The sequence below is a fragment of the Sceloporus occidentalis genome, unplaced genomic scaffold (assembly GCF_023333645.1).
Source record: "Sceloporus occidentalis isolate IW3139 unplaced genomic scaffold, rSceOcc1.0.p SCAF_4, whole genome shotgun sequence".
Taxonomy (NCBI): Eukaryota; Metazoa; Chordata; class Lepidosauria; order Squamata; family Phrynosomatidae; genus Sceloporus; species Sceloporus occidentalis.
The window spans coordinates 198,271,364-198,292,218 of NW_028316984.1; the positions used below are offsets into that span (position 1 = coordinate 198,271,364).

General features: G+C 43.2%; 1 protein-coding gene across 3 annotated transcripts in view; it reads right to left on the reverse strand.

The window, feature by feature from the left end:
- Positions 1 to 20,855, reverse strand: part of FBXO34 (F-box protein 34) — an 83,719-nt gene that overhangs the window by 14,232 nt on the left and 48,632 nt on the right. The window contains exon 2 of one of the 3 annotated variants that reach the window (XM_089522846.1): positions 16,460 to 16,541. The gene's annotated coding sequence lies outside the window, so the exon portion shown is untranslated. Of the gene's footprint in view, positions 1 to 10,789; positions 10,813 to 11,485; positions 11,666 to 16,459; positions 16,542 to 20,855 lie in introns of those variants that run through there. The other 2 variants (XM_089522847.1, XM_089522850.1) reach the window with 2 other exon arrangements.

Sequence of the window (20,855 nt, forward strand, 5' to 3'; positions counted from 1 at the left end):
GATAGGTGCCGCCATTTTGACGTGACAGATGCCTAGCGTTCACACGTCTCAGCACCCTTGTGACACCACAAGGGCACCATTGGCGCCTTGCAGCATCACAACAGCACCAGAAAAAGAAGCCGCTTTTTGCGGCTTCTTTTTGCTGCACCGGGGAACCACGCGGTTTGTCCACTGCGGTTCCCTCGCGCAGCAAACAAGGGCAGCAGCAGACCACCCTTAATTAGAGAAATTCCAGATTTTTTTTTACATGAGGTTCCCATACATCTCTCTAACCTTCCCTTCCTCCTCATCCTCTATTTAACTGGAGGGTTTTTAGATGCATCAGCGCTGGAAAGATGGTGAAGGAGAACTGGACAAACACAGACTTTAGGTAGAATTCAAAGATACAGCAGTGTCAGTCTGTAGAATCAGTATGGAGAGATCTTGTAGATGTTACAAGATCGCTCTACATACAGACTTTAGGTGCTAGGTTGCAGCACTATGTCTGCAATAAACAGCAATAGCAATAGAGTGTATATTTCTATACTACTTGTCAATGAAATCAGCACTCTCTAAACGGTTTACAATCTGTAAGCCAACTGCCCCCAACAAGCTGGCTACTCATTTTACAGACCTACAAAAGGATAGATAGCTGAATCAACAGAGCTCCTGGGATCAAACTCACAACTTTGTGACTGCTGTACTAGAAATTAACCACTGTGCCACCAGGGCTCCTACCATGTAATAAACCATGTAATGAAGACTGAGCTGGGAAAGAGTGGGAACCTGCTCTAGCTGCTCCGACTTTAGCTGTGTGTGTCCACCTACAACTGGCAAGGTAAACAGCAGCTGCCTCCAGAATATCTCACTGACCATTTGTGAGCATCAGAACAGAGATTAAAAAGGGACAGCAGCTATCTCTGAATGTGTTTTGGAAGAAGCCTTTCCTTGGTCTCTAGAAAGTTTGTTTACACATGTGCATATGCAAATTTGAGGAAGTAGACTGAAGTCTACGAAAACTCATGCTGCCGATTTCTTTTAGTTAGTCTCAATGGTGCTACAAGATCTCTCTACGTACTGATTCTACAGACTAACACAGCTATATATTTGAATGTGCATATTGTTAGTTTTGAATAAAATGTTTGCTAGAACACGTTGAATTGCACTTCTTTTTTGTGGTGTAGGAACCTCTGCCTTATTATCACACTTACTTCAAGTATATAGAAAGAAGTATACCTTGGTTAATGAAATAGATTTGTGTTCCTGAGCATTATTCTTTAACACAGAATTTGGTCCCAGAGCCAGGATTAACATGAAGAGAATAGGGAGAGGTTCTTACACCACATAAAAGAAGAGCATGTCCTACTTTCACTATTCCCTTCACATACACATAAGGGAAGCCTGAGGGTAGGAGAGAGATAAAGGGATGATGAATTAAGTCAGGGGACTGGACAGGTTAAACAAGATGAGCCAAAGTAGGATTGTACTTTCCACAGCCCAAGCATTACTATTGAGATGTCCTTCCAGAGAAGGAGTCACCAATGATTTATCAGACTTACATCCCAGCTTTTTCTCACAATTGGGACTCGGGATAATTTCTGAGGACAAAGCAATTACAGAAAGAAACTGGGGAAAAATCTATAAAGCTAAAATTCTACTTCATCATCATCATTATCATTATATTAACTTATATCCCAAACTGGCACTCAGGGCAGCTCCCAACATTTAAGAAACAGTGAAATTACAATATTAAAACACTGTGGATATTTAAAAGAGCAATTGGAAAACATACCAAGAAAGAAACACAGCCTTTTCTTCAGCAACCTCTCAATTAACAAAAAAGCCCACCTGAAAAAAAGTTCCTGGCCTGCTGTTTGAAACACAGAAGGCCCCTAAGAGAAATGGAGCTGGTTTAGTAGTTCTTTGGACCCAGACCATGTTAGGTTCAACAAGAGAAAGTGGACAGTTGTTTTTGCTTTGAACTTGCACAAACACAGACAACCGCAGTTGGCCAGAGTTGGTTGAAGGGCTCTCCAATTCCAATGCTTGCAGCAATACCTGCAGGGATGCACAACCCTCCCACCTGCTCCTTTCAAGCTGTTTTTCTTCTTTCCCAGGCAGGAAACTGCTAGATCTGCAAGCAATACCTCCTTTCTCAGTGCTTTAGCTGATCTCAATAAGAATGACCCATTTTACGGCTACAGTCATTTTTTATGCATGTAACTGGGCTGGGGGGGGGGGGGAAGGAAGACAGAAAACGTGGTAAATCAAAAAAAACCAGAAAATTCAATTAGAGCTGGTATCTGTTCTGGTAATCAAAGCAGCCTGATCTGATGGGGCATTTAGAAAACCATCAGGCTCTGTCGAGATTCAAAACAAGTGAGGATCAAAGCTTAGGAGATGCCAAGAGACTACAGTGCTAAAGGCACAGCTCAAGTACAGCTCCAGAAAGATCATACGCTGCCTTTGGGCTGAAAAATAAACAGAAAATCAACTCTGAGTTTTCTAATTTTCAGTCAAACAGGGGGAGGAAGTGACAGAATAGCCTAAGGAATGTCAGGGCGTTTGTGTTCTATTTTTCACCTATTCTCTTGTGTTTTCCTTAATCATGTGTGTTTAAAGAAGTCAAGGAAACCCTTGGCATTCAAAACGATGGTAAGCGGTCACAAACACTGATAAGAGAGTTTGGATTGTGCTGCGTCTGGAAGCCAAGATGGACAAGATAGTTGCAGTGCCACCTGGAAACCTATGGAGATGGGCAGCAGGAGGACAGCAGAAGAACTAGAAAAGGATTTACAAATCACTGAAATAGCTATATCAAGGGGAGCACATGTGCCCTTGGAAGCCCCTGGTCCTCTAACTTTTACTCAAGTGTTGAGAGAACTGCTTCACACATGCACACGTGTCAACCAGTGGCTCAACACATGACAAACTCAACAGAAAGCCTCGTGAGTCAACTGCTGCAGTCACTTAGTGACAAGCAAGCAGGCGGCACTAAAAGTGACATGTGAGAAAAATGATGTATTCATCATACTGAATAACGCCTAATGACAAGCAACTGCCTCACATCTGATAGTTTCATATCCGTGTTTTTGAAAACCAGAATTGGGGGGGGGGGGGGGGCGAAGAAACTGGCATCTTATTTCTGCCTTTTATACCATTATTTAAGAGTCCATTACATAAGCATGAGGCGTTTTTTTGGAGAGCCATTTGCAGCGAAGGTAGAAGGATGGAAGAGAAAGCCATTTCCATCACCAGGGAAAGCTGATCTGCCAGGCCCCATGAAGACAAAGAGCTGTCAGCTTTCTTTTTTGACAGAGAAAACTTTATATGGTAGGTTATCCCTTCCCTCCCTGCTCTGCTGTTGGTCACTCATGGCTATTTTATTGTTGCACCACCATCTAGGACAGCATAGCTACACCAGGCTGCAAAGATTGCAGCCTTTGTTTCTTTCACTGTTGGGAAAGAAACACAACAGCTGGGAATGGAGCCAGGAACCAGCCAGCATCAGCCTTTGCTTCTGTTGCAATTCCACAGAACAACCGAAAGGACCTGAGTACGTTTACATTACAGGTATTGACTTCCTATCACAGGATCAAGTTAGAATTGTTGTAGTGTGCCTTCAAGTTGTTTCCGACTTATGGCTACCTTAAGACATAATTATCATGAGGTTTTCTTGGCAAGATTTGTTCAGAGGAGGTTTGCTACTGCCTTTCCCTGAGGCTGAGAGTGTGTAACTTGCCCAAGATTGCCCAGTGGGTTTTATGGCCAAGCATGACAATCGAATCCTGGCCTGCAGAGGCATAGTGCAACTCTCAAACCACTACACCATGTTGGCTCTCTTCAACTTAGAAACTGGAACCTTAAATTTTTATCTCTCAAAAAGGGTTAATGGCAAATGGAGGTTTGGGCCATGCTTTTTTGCTGTCCTTGAGGTATCCTATATCAGAGTGGGTATGTGCCAGAGTTTAGAGAGCCACACTGACTGATTTTTGGCTCCTCTACATCTCCAGAGGGATGTGTCTGCCATTTTAGTGACTGAAAGTGGCACCATATCACTCCTGGTCAACTTTGGGTCTATTTGGGTGGGAAGGGTTCTTGCTGTTTTGGGATAAGAGAACCAGTTTTAATTTTGTAAAACTTTTTTTCACAAATAGGCTTGGGTATCATTTTTTTAACTTGATGTCAGCCAAGTGGGGTGCCCTGCCAAAAGAAAGGAAGGACACATTTTTTAAAAAAAAAAGGCAACCCTAATTATTGGCAGATGGGCCAATAGGTAAGACAGGGCATAGTCCATAAACAGAAATCAGACTGGGGGGGGGGGGGGGAAGGTTGGCAAGGAGAGAGTGGCATCCAAACCAAGGCACACAGCCAGTTCGTCACAAGGAAGTCAAATTTGAGAGGAGTTGGCTCTTTAAGCAATTAATTTATATCCCACCAATTGTCCAATCCACTGTATTCCCCATCACCATATACAAATGTGAGAGCTGGTCAGTGAATCATAGAATCTTAGAGTTGGAAGAAACCACAAGAGCCATCCAGTCCAACCCCCTGCTATGCTGGAACTCACGATCAAAGCAGTTCCTGTGACATGGCCGTCCAGCCTCTGTTTAAAACCCTTCAAAGAAAGAGATTCCACCATTCTCTACGAGAGCATCTTCCATTGTCAAACTGCTCTTGCTGTCAAGACGTTCCTCCTTTGTGGAATCTCTTTTCCAGCAGCTTGCATCCACTGTTCTGTATCCTATTCTCTGGAGCAGCAGAAAACAAGCTTGCTCCATCCTCAATATGACACCCCTTCAAATACTCATACAACCTCTTAACATTCTCTAGGATAAACATACCCTGTAGGGCTTGTTTTCCAGACCCTTCACCATTTTGGTTGCTCTCCTCTGGACACGCTCCAGCTTGTCTACATCCTTTTTGAATTGTGGTGCCCAGAAATGGACACAGGAAAATCCAGGTAAAGCCTGACCAAAGCAGATAGAGTGGCACTATTACTTCCCTTGATCTAGACACTATACTTCTGTTGATGCAGACTAGAACTGCATTGACCTTTTTAGCTGCTGCATCACACTGTTGACTCATGTTCAACTTGTGGTATACAAGGACTCCTAGATCCCTTTCACATATAGTTCTTTTAAGCCAGGTGTCCCCCATCCTATATCTGTATTTCATTTCATTTATTTTATTGTGCCTAAATGCAGAAGAAAGCTGATAAAAAGAAAATCAACTTATATGACATGTGGTGCTGAAAAAGAGTGCTGAGGATACTGTGGACTGTCAAAAAGACAAGCAAATGTGTCCTTGAACAGATCAAGCCTAAATGTTCCCTGAAAGCCGCAATGACAAAACTGAGGCTGTCATACTTTGGCCATATCATGAGAAATCATGACTCACTCAAAAAGTCAATAATGCTAGGAAAGGTAGAAGACGGCAGAAAGAGAGGAAGACAACACACCAGATGGATAGACTCAATCAAAGAGGATACTGGCCTGAATCTACAAGACCCAAGCAAAGCCGTGGAGGATGGGGGGGGGGGGGCTCGAAGATGTTTCATCCACAGGGTGGCCATGCACTGAGATCCACTCAAGGGCACTTAACAACTACACCAAAGCACACCAGGTCTTTCCTTTTCCTCTCCCATCAAGGTCGACAGAGAGCAGTTAATAAACAGCAACAACAAACTTTCTCCCAACATGGGATCCAAGCCAGCATACAGCATTTCAAAAACTCCATATATAAATTTTATAAAGGTCTTTACCTGTTGATGGAAAGACAGGGAGGGGAACCAACTTGATCTCCTGAGGAACAGAGCTCTGTAACTTGGGAGCAGCCACTGAGAAGGCCCTGTGTCCTGCATCCTCACCATCAGAGTTAGTGATGGTGGTGGGACCAAGAGAAAACCTTTCTCTGCTGATCTTAGAGAATGGGCAGTTTTATATGCTTTCTTTGTTGTGGATCACCAGAGGAGACTTTCTGGGTTTCAAAGTGATACATAAACAGTTTTAAAAAATATTAAAAATGATAATACAAATAAAAGGGCCATCTGATATTAGACCAAGCAGCACTGTTTAACTCTCCATCCCTCTGCAATTTATTTCCTCCCTCAAAATGCCACTATTAGTCATCAAGGAGAGAAAAAGACAGATATGATACAAAGGTGCATTTCTTCCCACATCTGCAACTGCAGTTAGTTTCAAATGATTAAATTATCGAAGGGAAAGGATTAAACCCACCCATTCCCTTATCCCAATGCAACCTGAGCCCCACACAATGGTTCCAGTTATATGCATCTAAACATAATGTAGCACTTGGCTGGTTTTCCAGCCTTCCAGCATCTCCATCCAGCTTCTCTTCTGCTACCACCAACCTGTACAAATACTAAGCCTACAAATGTTTTCCTTGCCTTGTTACTAATGTGCTGCAAAACTTAAGACAAACAGTTCCATGCCTTTCCACCAAGGAAACAAAATCCAAGGTACTTTCTTTTTTCCACACAGCAATGCTTTGCTCCACTGATACTTGAGAGTTGATTATTTTCCAGCAAGGAGGAGGGGAGCATTGCCATTTTTATCGCCCTGTTGCTGCTCCAAAGAGACCCTCCCAGCCACCTCACACTGACAGGAATCTGGAAAGTCAGTGGAAGCACATCACACCCTGCAGAACTTGGAAAAATCCATAGAGGAATGAAACAATGCATTGGGCCACCAACAATTCCAGTGCAATGAGAAGGACTGCTTCTCAAACACAGAAATACAAAGACAAAGCTCCAGCTGCTACAAACCGTAGTTTATAATCTTCTTTGGAGGCTCTTCTGTATGTCTCACCACCATGGCGAGGACCATGGAAATCTTACACCTTTACCTAAAGGATCTTAGGACCTTAGCATCATAGTCCAACTCTCTACCATGCAGGAATGCACAGCTAAAGGACATAGGTGGCTATCCAACTTCTGTTTAAATACCTCTGAAGGAGGAGAGTCCACGACCTTCTATTCATTACATCTATTCATGTTCCGTACTTCTTGATGCTTTAATAAACTACTGTTGTTTGTATGTAGAGAGATCCTGTAGCCCTTTTGAGACTAACTAAAATAAATAAATTGGCAGCATGAGCTTTCGTAGACTTCAGTCTACTTCCTCAGATGCATTACTGTTGTTTGTATGTGTGTTCCAAACTTGCTTTAATTATGTTGTGACTACAAGTTTTCTGAATGGAAATATGAGACTGAAAGACAAATAAATAGATACAAAAACAAAATGGTGCATACAAATTTTTTCCTAACAGATTTTAAGATAGCATTAGGTGCAGACTCCTTAGAATAACCTCCTCCGTTCTTCCAAAATGCAAAAAAATCAGGACACCAGAAGTATCATTGGATGGTGACAATCCAAGAAGTTGTCTCTTTGAACAAGGAAGAAAACATCTACTCAGCATTAAAGTCCAGAAAAGCCTTCATAATCAAGAATCTGGAATCCTTTTCTCTCATTTTGTCGAGTTTCATGAAGGCCATGTGACACACAGGCCAAATTAACATATTTTGCCATGATCCAACCATTTATTACATTTAAAAGAAACACATTTTCATTTAAACAAGGGATGGGGAAACATGTGGTCCTCCAGACAATGTTAAACTGCAACTTCAGCATTCCTCACAATTAGTTATAAGGGCTAGGGCTGATGGAAGATGAAGTCCAGCATCATCCAGAGAGCAAGATTTCCCCATTCTTGATTTAAACAAATGGCAACCATTTCGTCCAGTTAGGCCATTCCTATTTTGCCCCATAATAAGAATTCTGTGCTGCTGAAGTGAAGTCATGAAAACCCCGTAACATGTGTGCAAATGAAAAAGAACAGGTATGCAAATTAGGCAGATTAAAAATATCTGCTTAATTTAATTTCGTATTGCTTCACCTGCAGTTTCTTATACATACAACAAAGCAATCCTTAGGTCAATCACAGTTTGCACATTTGTTGAAAGGAAACACCAGTGGGTGACCTGTAATGAGAGTGTGTTGTGAAAAGTGAAATGAAGCCTCATACAGTGGAAAATGCCCCAAGACTCATAACCAGGTGGTCTAAAACTCAACAACTTTCTTCTGTCTACACAGCACTTGCAAAGTTCCAAACATTAAGTCCTTGGCTTGGAAAGTCCTTTCCATACTGTGGAAAGAGGTGGGTAAAGAGTGGCCATGAGCCACATGTAGCCCTTGGGATCCCTAAATGTGGCCCCTGATGCCTTGCAGAAGCCACTCCAAAGTCTTCAAACTCCCTATACTAAAAAGGGATGGGGCAAATTTCAGGTGATTTGTTTGCCTAAAGACAAAACTTCTCTGAGCCACCTGCTAATGTGGTACTATGTTTTCCCCAACTTCCAATGCCCCCCCCCAAAAAAACCCACTGAAAAAATACAGAAAATAAGCCAAAATGGCAGCTTGGTGCCATTATATTACAGACGGACATCCATATCAATAGATTCTGTAGCCATGGATTCAACCAACCATGGTTTGGAAATACTCACACAAAGTGATTCCAAAAAGCAGACCTCGATTTTGCCATTTCATATAAGGGATGCCATTTTACTAACCCATTGTATATAATGGACATAAGCATCCATGGATTTTGGTATCCACAGGGGACCTTGGAACCAACTCCAGCAGATACCAAGGGCACAAGTGTATACACTTCCACCAAAATGTTCCGGTGCACCAGGCAGGCATTGGAGAAGAATAGCCAGCTCCCCTTTTGCAACTGTCTAACCCTGCTGTAGGAGCTGGGTCCAAGTTTACAACCTATGGTGTTAAATCAGAGTTCAGGCAAAGAAGCTGGAAATCCCAGGGTCTTGGATAGATCTAGAACATTTGTAAAGTTTTCCTAAACAATGTTCCTGGGAAATAAAGCATGCTGCTCAAACACAAGGGTTACTGGATACAAGCAAAGCATTTTCCAAGACAGCGGGACTCTGAAGCAAACTTTTCAAGATCTCAGCACTTTGCAGGGACAAAGCTAAGAAAAAAGGAGGTGGGCATGTAGCTTGCTTCTAACAAGGAGGAGAGGCACAACATAGGAAGCTACATAGATATTCTGGTGTCAGAACTCAGTAGCTCGAATGGAAGCCAATTTACATACTCCATTGGATGAGGCCAAAGGCTGATATAGTCCAGCATCCAGTTTACCACAGGGAATGTGCTGTTTTGTTTAGTTTTAAGCAAGTTATCAACACAGTAGGTAAGACTGAAAAGATAACAATCCTGGCATGAACGCTTTTGAAAACATGCAGCTAAGGTCAAAGGCAGTACATATGATCTCTGCTGCATGCAGGTGCAAGAAACAAGGAGAGGAATGAACTGTAGGAATTATGGTGGTGAGAAGATGGAATATGTGTGTGTGTGCCTTGAAGTCATGTCCAACTTTGGCAACTCTAAGGCAAACCTATATATCATGGAGTCTTCTTGGCAAGGTTTGTTCAGAGGAGGTTTGCCTGTAGTGGGGTCTCCTTCCTTGGATGTCTTTACGCAAAAGCTGGCCATCTGTCAGGGATGCTTTGACTGAGAGTTCCTGCATGGCAGGGGATTGGACTGGATGGCCCTTGGGATCTCTTCCAACTCTATGATTTTATGATTCCCCTGAAGCTGCAAGTGTGTGACTTGCCCAAGGTTACCCAGTGGTTTTTCATGGCTGAGCTAGGAATTGAACGCTGGTCTCCAGAGTCATAGTCCAACCCTCAAACCACGCTGTCTCTCTTAAGGTGGAACATATAAAGGGGTAAATTCACACTATGAAATATCACAGTGTGGAAACCGGGTTATTTCAGGGTCATTCACACTATGCCCCGAATACATCCAGCATGGTGTGCAAGGGGTCTTTGGCGGGAGGAGTGAGTTGCATCTTCTGTAGTGCCAATGCAGTACCGAATCGATCTAGATCGCTGGGATCCATTCCTGGCCATGAGGTGCCACCATGTTGATCTGAAAATGGTGCCAGTGTGAATGCTGGACTGGGGTGAAGAGATTCGATTGCGCTACACGTAGTGTGAACATTGATTCAGTACCACATCACTACACAGATCCGCATCGGTACAAAAAAGTGAATGTGAATGACCCCCCAGGATTTCAATCCAACAGGCCAGTGGCATTGACATAGAAAGCCTCCATAGGGCTAGTGTGATAGATGAGAACATGCACACAGAGAAAAAGACAGCTTGTGAGAGGTCATATGTCATGGAAAGAAGAGGAGCAGGAGAGGGTGTGTGGTGGGAGAAGTAACACACCATTATCTTTACTGCCCTGGGGCTGCATCCTTTCCATTTGTATCCACCTCTACAAGCCACAAAAGGGCAGTGTGATTGTTGGTCCCTTTAAGCTGTGCCAAAACACATATCCACAGAGATTCAGAACAATCAGGCCTGCTTCCATGGGAGCAAAAGGTTGCAGCCAAATTAAAAGGGTGGGGACCCTGTTCAACAATCTTGGAATCTGCTCATAGGATATAGGAAAATGTGACCCATAATGTAGAGGGTGAGAGGAAGAGAGAGAGAGAGAGAGCTCTTTCCTAACAAATGAAAAGGAAAAAAGAGAAGGGGGTGGGGAAGGAAGAGTGTTATTCAAAGAAATGAGGCAACTGGAACAGAATTAATATGAGATGACAACATAGGAAACTTCTACTGAAGGAAGCGACATGCTACGGCTGTCTCCCCCTAACCTGGCACCCTCCGAATGCTTCACAATTCCCAGGGCCTCAGCTGCCACCCTTGTTGTATGGGGATAATAGGAGTGGCACTCCAATGCATACTAGAGAGCTATCTCACCTGATCTTGGAAGCTAAGCAGAGTCAGTCCTGGTTAGTATCTGGATGGGAGACTGTTGATGAAAACCGGATACGGTAGGCTAGATTTCAGAGGAAAGAAGTGGCCAAATCACCTCCAATTATTCCTTGCTTAATTCACAGGGTCACCATAAGTCAACAGGCGACTCGAAAGCACATACACACACCCAAAGCTGAGGTCTGCCCTTCCACCCATGGCCTAGAACAGGGGTTGGCAACCTGCGGCCCGCTGAGGCCTAGGGACCGGCCCCAGCCTGGCCCTGCTGCAGATTGCCGCCGGGGCCTTTGGCCTCCCGCGCAAGTGTGCGGGGCCTTTGCACGCGGGGCAAGCGGCGGGCAAGGAGGAGCAAGTGGGGGCAAGCGGCGGGCAAGGGGGAGCAAGGGGGGCAATTGTCTATAGAAGCCTCAGAAACATGCATTTATATTAACATTTAAAAAAAATAATTAGATTTTTTTTGCATGTCCTCCATTTTTATTTATTTAAAAAGTGTCCGCCGTTTTAAATTTTTGTCCTACATCTGTGCCGGTTTATTTATTTATTTAATTTTTAAAAAAAATTATATATTTTTTTCTGTCTGAGGGACAGCAACCCGGCCCCCAGGTCAAAAAGGTTGCCTACCCCTGGCCTAGAACAAAGTCTATTTGAGACAGAGAGAGAGAGAGAGAGCAAGAAAGGTACCTGCAACGCCTCATCCACTTTCTGAGGTCAGTTGGCATGCCATTCTCTCACTCTGAGCAGGAAACCACCTTCTTCTTCCCCCTCGGCACATGTTCTCTTCCTCCAGAGTTGCAGCCCAGAAAATAATCCCACCTGCTTCTCCACCTGAGACATAAGGCCCCTGCATCATCGAGGCACTCAAATCACGTCCTTGAGGCTGTGACATCAGTCTGTTACCATGGGAATGATGGGGGCTGTTCAGAAGCCAGTGTTATGGAACTGCTGCAGGATCAGGCGGCAGAGTCGGCTTCTACATGAGCGCAACACACAGACCAAGCTATAGCATCCATTCCTTACACCCAAGCACAGGCAAAACCTGACCGGGCAAGAAGCCACCAGCTGCAGGGGGTGGGGATGGCCGTGGCAAGGGTAAATTAAAATGCCTCTGCTTTCGCTGACTGGAACAGTGTATACAATGCACATAGGTCATGGGTTCAACCATCATAGACGCACAGAGTAGGAAGAGACCTCAAGGAACATCATGTCCAATCTCCTGCCATGCAGGAGCTCTCAATCAAAGCACCTCCAACAGATGGCCATCCAGCCTGTTTAAAAAAAACTCTAAAGGAGGAGACTCCACCACTCTGGACAAGGGGAGTGAATCCCTGTTGGTCCTACTAGATCTCTCGGCACCTTTTGATAGCATCCTGTCCTCCCTTACTGTCAAAACCCCAACTTCCAACCTCAGCTGTTACTAACCTATGGGACATCCCACCAGTGGAGAACAGGGTTAAGGGATACCAGTGGTAACAACAGAGATGGGCACTCCTCCACATAGGAGTTACAGGAGCCCTGCCCCATTTGCATTTTGGCAAGTCTAGTGGAAATATAATCTCTAGCATCCCAGGGGGCTAAATTTGGCAATGGAAACCTAAGCTCATTTTTTGCTTCAATAAGGGCTTTATTTGTCCTTATTTATACAAAAGCTGCTTGTCCACCTCCAAGCTATCTGCTTATCCACTTCTATGCTTCACCTTGGGGTGAAAGAAGATAAGTAATTGAGTACTGCAATTTAGAAGATGGTAGCAAACCACAGTGATATGGTGGTTTGCGTGCTGGACTGTGACCATAAGACCAGGGTTCAATTCCCTGCTTGCCACCATGATTCGCCAATCCCAAAGACTGAAGAGGGCTAATCTAGTCACTGATGCCTGGGAAGGCCTTCTCATCTACAAATCCCCTTCTTTGCCCTGATTCTGCCTCCCTGTACACACATTGCCCAGGTATAGTGTATCATAAACAGCACAAATTCAAAATGCACTGCACAGACCCCAAAAGACTAAAATAAGTGTCTGCAAGCAATATGATGGCAGTCTCACTAGGCTAGAAAGGTGGAGGGAGTCCCCCAGTTCCTCCCAGATCATGGGGATCCATTAGATCCAGTTATTGTAAAAGTTCATGAATCTACAGAGAAGGTGGGAAACCTCTTTTAGTACAAAGAGGAACCTAATTTTAGATAAGTTCTTAGGCATAGTGTCCCAGTGGTGGGCAAAGCCAAAATGCCTGCGGGAAAAAAAAAAAGCCAGCAAATTTTAACCTAAAGCACTTACTGCCTTAGGACAGGCATTTCAACCTGGCAAAAGGAGAACCACTCCTAATCAAAATGCTGACATTGGGGCATGGCCCTCTGGGTCCCATGTCAGAGAAAAGTGGAATATAATTTTTTAAAATTTATTTATTTAGAGTATTTATACCCCTCTCATCATAAACCAGAATTGCATAGTGGTTTGAGAGTTGGACTACGACTCTAGAGACAAGGACTCAGTTCTCAACTTGGCCATGAAACCCACTGGGTGACCTTGGGCAAGTCACAGGCTCTCAGCCTCAGAGGAAGGCAATGGCAAATCTCCTCTGAACAAATTTTGCCAAGAAAACCTGTGATAGGGCCACCTTAGGGTCGTCATAAGTTGGAAATGACTTGAAGGCACATAACACACACACACACACACACACACACACCACTCTTGCAGCGACAAAGGCTCTCAGAGCGGCTTAGAGATTGTTAATTTGACAGTTCTCTGTTCTGTGATTTACAGTCTAAAAAGACATGACACAAAAGGAGAAGGGAATGGCAATGGGGATGGGGACCAAGTCCAGCAGATATTGCTGGTTGTTCTCTCCCTCCAAGGCCAGGGTGGTAGCTGTTAAGATGGAAGGAGGGCCTTCATCTTCCTCTGGGACTAGGCATGATGGAGCTGTATTTAAATAAGTACATTTAAAAAACCTGGAAACTAAGAACCCCACAAAGCCACGACATACCGCACAGGCTGAGGTTTTCCTCCTGTGGTTTACAAAACATCACCAGGGCTCACACACACCCTGGTATGAAAAGACTGGGTCTGGAATCAGCATTTAGATGATGCCTGGACTCTTGGAGACATTTTTTCCTGGGCATATTGGCCCTGCTCACAAAGTTGCTTTCAACCAAGCTTTGAGACCTATATATGTGAAGCAACACCATCTCGAAAGGAAATGGAAATATTCCTGGAGCCAGGCAGTTGACACTTGTGAGTGCAAAGTGTAGCAAAGGTCTAGACCACAGAAGTAGCCATGTTGGTTTAACTGACCTGGCTTTACTTTCTGTTATTTTATTTTCCTGACCAAAGCCTCTGCCCCACCCTGGTACAGTCACTTGGTATGGTGCACTCCATGATAGAGCTCTTGTTTTAGATTTTTGGACTCCTGAAGCTCCTCGGGCAACATTGACAGTCCTTCCTTGTCAAGAAACCAGGTGGGCTGTACCCACCTACAGAGAACTCACTGACATCTTGCAGCTATGCCCTGAGCAAACAGGCCAGCCATTCACTTGTAGCCAAATGACAAACTCAGCCAAAAGAGGTGCTTCTCTATGTACATCCCCCTCCCCACTTCCCCAGTGAACAGAGAGCCATCACACAGGGAGGAGGCTTCAATATTCTGTGCAAAACTCACACAGTCAGAGAAGCATCTCCTATTTCTGTGTCACATAGACAGATGTTCAGAGGAGTTGTTTGGGGAGGAGAGAAACTAGGCCCTTTAAAACCAACAGGCTGAAGCCTCTAGAGAGCCTTTCCTCATCCTTTTACCCTGGAGGAACCTTGGGAATAATTTTCAGGTTGCAGAGAACCCTCACATAAACATTAATATATCTATAACTCAAAAATATTTATTGTAAAAAAAAACCATGATCTCTTGTGGAACCCTTAGCAACCTCTCAAAGAACCCTTCGGTTCTAGGGAACCCTGGCTGAGAAATCCTGCTCTAGACAAATCTCCCCCAGTCATAATAAACCTAACAGAAGAAAGAGCCCTTGCAGAATCAGACCAAAACACTATGTAGTCTAATGTACAAAATGAACTATATTTTGTTTCCACAGATGCCTACAGCAAGCTAATAAGAAGGATATACGTTCAACAAGCACTTTCTTACTTGGGCTCCATAACAATTTGTACTAATGTACTGACCCTAATATTGGAGACAGTATATAACTACTGTGTGTTTGTGATGAAGCCACAGTAATAGTTAAAAGATTTTCTATCTCTTGGTTCAGCCATTAATCAAACGGAGACTACAGTCAAAATCAATAATTTAAAGGACAGATAAAAGAAGGTAAGATCCTCAAGTATAAAGGTATATAACTGAATTCCAAAATCAGGATCAGACCAGTGTGACCTGAGACACCCAGATCTCTGAAAAGGAAGTTGGCAAAACAGAATGTTTTAAGCACATTCAAATCAAGTTGCATGGTTCACTGCCTTCAAGAAAAGGAAAATGCCATTTCCTGATGCCTTAAGCACTCCCTTGGAGGGAAGAGAGATCAGAAAAACTTAACCAAGACAGCATCAAAGAGAAGACGCAGCAGCCAAAGAAGCTAGGGGAAGCATGAGCTTTTGGTGGTTACTGTCCCACTTGATCAGGTCCCCCTGAGTCAATCCCAATTAATACACAACATAATTTTAGTTCTGCTCTTGAGCAAAGAGGATGCCTCATTGAAGGGTCTTCAGAGATACAGCTACAACTTTGCTGGTCTTGTCTCAACCATTTGTGCTTTGCTCCTGAGCTAGATATCTTCTGCTCAAGGTCATTTGGTCATGTCCACAAGCTGGAAACAGAAACTCAAAAGATTTTCCATTTCACATCTCCTTTCCCTCTGAGTCCTTCACTTTTTTACCCTACTTTTTTGACTTTCACCACCAGCCTGGAGTATCTGTCTGGCTCCGGCTAACAGCATAACCTCAGTGGGATAGTACCAGCTCTGTATCTCATCTTGCTTCCCTGCTCTACTGGGTGGGGAGCATCTCTCCTGGGTCTCAGCTACAAAAATCCCCCCAACCAGACCGCCCACTGTGGGGATTGTGAAACTAAACCCAGGCTTAGCTGACAATGCAAAATGCTAGGTAAGGGTGGCAGAATATGTCAATGCTTTCAAGGATGATATTAATGGATTTGCAAGGATTTGCTTATTCACCCACCAGAAACACCTTAGGTTGATAGCACTACTCCCTGTGTTAGAAAAATTACTTCTTTGGACTACAACTTCCAGAATTCCCCAACCAGCCTGACCTGGTAAGGGATCTTGGGAACTGTAGCCCTATAAGCAAATTTTCCAGGCTTTGACTAACAATATTATAAAAGATAACACTACTGTAACTAAAACTACTTTAACAGCCGATTACCCACCCACAAAAAGACAAAACCAAAGCTGCTATCTAGGTTTATGTGCATGTTAACAAACAAAACTTATATACTGGCAGGCTATATTCCCACTTTGCTAGAACAACCTGTTCTGAAAAAGAAGGTCCTTCCAAATATGTCTATCCAGGGTCCATTTATCTAGAGATTCTGGGGATTGAAGACAGGACCTTCTGTGTTCAAAGCATGCTCTATTCCAGAGCTACAGGCATACTACAAGAAATAAATCATAGATAGATTGCTGGGGACAGATTTAAAAAGTACCTTCAGAGAGCAGCCCCTCTGCGCAGTTTCAGACATCACAGCACCCTCCTTGGAGTTTTGCAAAGTCCTTTGAAGGGCATTTCTGAAAAGCAAATAAAGGGAGGGGGAGAAGAGCAGGTTAAAGAACAGCAGGTAATTAGCAGGCAGCAATCTTTTTATTTCTATTTAAAACCAAGGGCATACTATAAAAATTACTGGAGGACAAGATCAACCAAATATATATATTTTAAAAGCAACATCATAATACACTAGGGTCTTCTCTCCAAAGTATGTTGGGAATGACAAAGTAGACAGAGTGCACAATGAATTTTCAAAGGTAACAACAGAAGCAGAAAACTGTACATGCACAGAACAACTCCTGGAACTTTTTTTTAATCTATCTCAACTCAAATAAGTCAGTAAGAAGTGCAAACCATCACTACAGCACAATCCTATCATCAAAACCAAAGCTTTGAAAAGTTACTTTTGAGGGGTAGGACTCCCAGAATCCTGCAGCCATGATTCTGAAAACTGTAGGCCAAAGAAGTAGCATTTCCAAGTTCTGGTTTAAACACCAAGTACTGTATATGAACAAAAGCACATGAAGACACATATAGGAAAAGCACCCAGACTCCAACTTCCATGAATTGAGAAAGGTGTCTAATATTGAACCAGCCTACTGATCCAGCTAGTAACAACTGTGAACTAGATTTTTCTCAACATGAACTGGCAACACCTCTCCAGAGTTTCAGGGAGAGATCTTTCTATTTACCTGTTTTTAACATCTGTTTAACTCATGGGAGAGAACTGGCTGATTTGCAGGATTCGTGTAGTTTGCCAAAGCCCCCAAAGATCGGCAGCATCTCTCATCATTACATTTTTGGATAATTAATACCCCTAAAAGCATCCATTTTAAGGCTGTTTTCTTTCTTTCTTTTTAAGGAGATACCTTTTGGGGGCCTTTTGCAAAATAGGAACCAACAATCCAGTTACACCCAGTTTTTTTTGCGGGGGGGGGGGAGGTATGTTAAGTCCAGAGAGGTGGCAGAAAATGGGGCTGATGTATTCTCTGGACCCTCCATGACTGCCTACCCTGGTTTTAACTAAGAATAGCAGAGGCTGCACAAGATACTTTCTGCATGCAAAGCACATGCAGGACCACTGAGCTACAGAATGTCCATCTCTTTCCTGTAATCCTATGCAATTAAAAGGCAGCTCAAATGAAATATCTTTTCAATGACTTAGAAAGACACTGGGGCGGGATCTTCATGTTTCAAGGAGTAGAGAGGCTAAGGCTTTCATGGCCAGCATCCATAGTTTTTTATGGGTTTTTTGGGCTATGTGGCCATGTTCTAGAAGAGTTTCTTCCTGACGTTTCGCCAGCATCTGTGGCTGGCATCTTCAGAGAATGCTCTGAAGATGCCAGCCACAGATGCTGGTGAAACATCAGGAAGAAACTCTTCTAGAACATGGCCACAAAGCCCGAAAACCCCACAAAAAACAGTAGAGAGGCTGTTTCACAGATATTTGGCAACATTGACATCCACCTCTACACATCTTACTTCGATAGAGAATTTCAAGGAATCATAAGAGCTGGAAGGGACCTTAAGGGTCATCTAAGTCAACTCTCAGTCAGCACAAAAATACATGGCTAAAGCACTCCCAAAAGATGGCAATCCAATCTCAGTTTAGAAACCTCCAAAGAAGTAGAATCTATCACCCTTCAAGTCAGTCTCTTCCATCATCAAGCAGTTCCTACACTAAAAAAAAAAAGTTCTTCCTAATTTTTAAGTGGAATCTCATTTCCTGTATTTTGAATTCATTGGTTCATGTTCTAGCCTCTGGAATACCAGAAAATAAACTGGCTCCATCATCTACATTATGTGTGTGTGATGTGTGCCTTCAAGTCGTTTCTGACTTACGGTGATCCAAGGCATCCCTATCATTGGATTTTCTAGGCAATATTTCAGAGGCGGTTTTATAGCCCTTCATACATTTTAAAATGGCTCTTGTGTCATCTCTCAACCTTCTATTCTCCAAGTTAAACAAGCTAGCAACCTAGGCCATTCCTCACATGGCTTGATTTCCAGACATCTGAATGTCGTGGTTGCCCTCTTCTAGACAGGTTCCAGTTTGGCAGTATCCTTGTTGAACTATGTATTCCAGCTGATGTCCCTGACCAAAACAGAACAGAGTGGTAGTACTGCCTCTCTCAATGTGGACACTATACTCCTGTGGATGCAGCCTAGAACTGTATTGGTTTTCTGGGACGCCACATCACACTGGACAGCAGAGATGTATGAAAGAATGCCATACACCAAGTTAATGGTAAAGCTTTCTGAAGCATTTTGGATTGCAACCATATATTGTCTGACAATTGTGGCTGGTTGACACAGAAATCAATGAGACTAGATTCCCAGCCAACTTGATGATGTTTTGAAGTACAATTCATATCAACCCCAGATGGCATGGTCAGTGGTGAATGACTGTGGATACTGTACTCCAAAACACCTGGAGGGCCCTGATGCTGATGGAAGCCTGAAATTTGTATATTATTGCCCCATTGTCCTTATGAGGGCTAAACACTAAACATTCTCTCAGAAACTCATGTTAAACAAATTCCATGTTATACAGTATATGTTCAGAAAGCACTTCTACACCAGTTAGTTGCTTTTTTGTCTAGCAGATAACAAGAGAAAACTGCCTCTTTATTTTCAATAAATAAATCAAGTGGCTTAAAATATTAAAACCAACAGAAAGAAAGCAGTAACTCTAAATTTAACCCAATGAAAGCTTCTACAAAAAAGAAGAAGTAACATGCAAACTACTGGAGAAAATAACTCAGCAGTACACAGTCCTCCTATGGGCCCTTACCTCATTCTTTAGCTGTACAAAAATCTGACCTTGGGCAAGTCCTGATGACAGAAAGCTATTTTTGTACTTCACTATGCAAGCATAGGTAAAAGCGTTAATAAAGGGAGACAAGCTTCCTGCAACACTAAGGTCCAGAAATCTACTTTTAAAAAGGAGTGGACTGTTTCATGGTGTCTGAGATCCTGCATCAGCCTTGAGGAGTGTAAGCACTCTGCCACTGTACTTCCATCTCCTCTTTTTCTTTTGCCCCAGTGCTGCTAACCTTTTCCATGGCCATGTCTGGGCAACATCTGGGGTCCCCAGCTGGGAGAAAAAGTGTCATCCTCCCTGATCTCCACTTTACTCCTGCATACTTAATGGAGATCTGGACTACTTACTGAAGACCTAGTTTCCAGTGCTTTTGTTCACAAAACCATTGTTAAAACTGGACTTGTCATTTCATTTCCATACACAAAGGATTTTGAATTTGAATTGACATTCCCACATACCAGTGGCTTATATAGGTCTGTCCCTGGCTTTCCACTCCACCAAATGCATGTGAGGAAGTAGATGTAAGTCTACGAAAGTTCATGCTGCCAACCTCTTTCTTTCAGCTACTCTCAAAGGTGCTACAAGATCTCTCTACATGGAGATCTTGAAGACAGATATCTCTTGGTCATACACCTGTAACTGAATGTGGCTCAGGCAGACTTTGGCCACTAACTGGCATGAAAAAAGACAGATGCATAAAAAAAGAAGTTTGTTGTGCAAGGAAGTATTGAAAACCTTCTTGTGCAACAATCTAAAACACACAAATGCAAGTGCAATGAGCAACTACACCCACATGCTTCACCAAGATCCTATCTAGCACATAAAATCTGTTATGGCTACAGACTTTGCCCTTAAGGATATAAGCTAAATCATGAAGTAGGAGTTGAATCCTGAACTTGGACAGATAGCTGAATTCTTAACTTTACAAGATCTCAACAGAATAATCCCCTGGGCAGTAATGTATAAAATGATTTTATGTAGTACTGTATCTCAAATGTCCTAGACATTGTGCAATATAGAATGCATACTTTCCTTCACTTCCAACAGAAAAGCTCTGAAATTGTATACACTGTAGAGCCTGCTGCACAAAAGTAGGCCAAGAGTGCCAAGCAGTGTCCACCTCTTCTCCTCCGCACAGTCTGTTTGCTAAGTTTAGACCTGCAGGTTACTACAGACCCACAATAAAGGCAAGAAGGAACAACCAAAACACTTGCTTCAACCAGTCAAAAGCATTCACTTCACATTCCAGGATGCTTGCACCTTTTTGGCACTTCAAATCCTGTGCTTAGCCCTTTGTTTTCACCACCTGTTAAGAGCATTGTGGGGTTGCGTGTTGAGCAGTTTCCTGCAGAGAAAGATTGAGGAAGTGAATGCATAAAATATGGAGAACGTTCAGTTTCTGGAGAGTCTCAATGAAAAGGAAAAACAACAAAGAAAAGTCTTCTGGACTCTAGGGCTGAAAGGACAGGTATATGGACAACAGGTGATTAAGATTCCCAGTACTCAGGAAAAC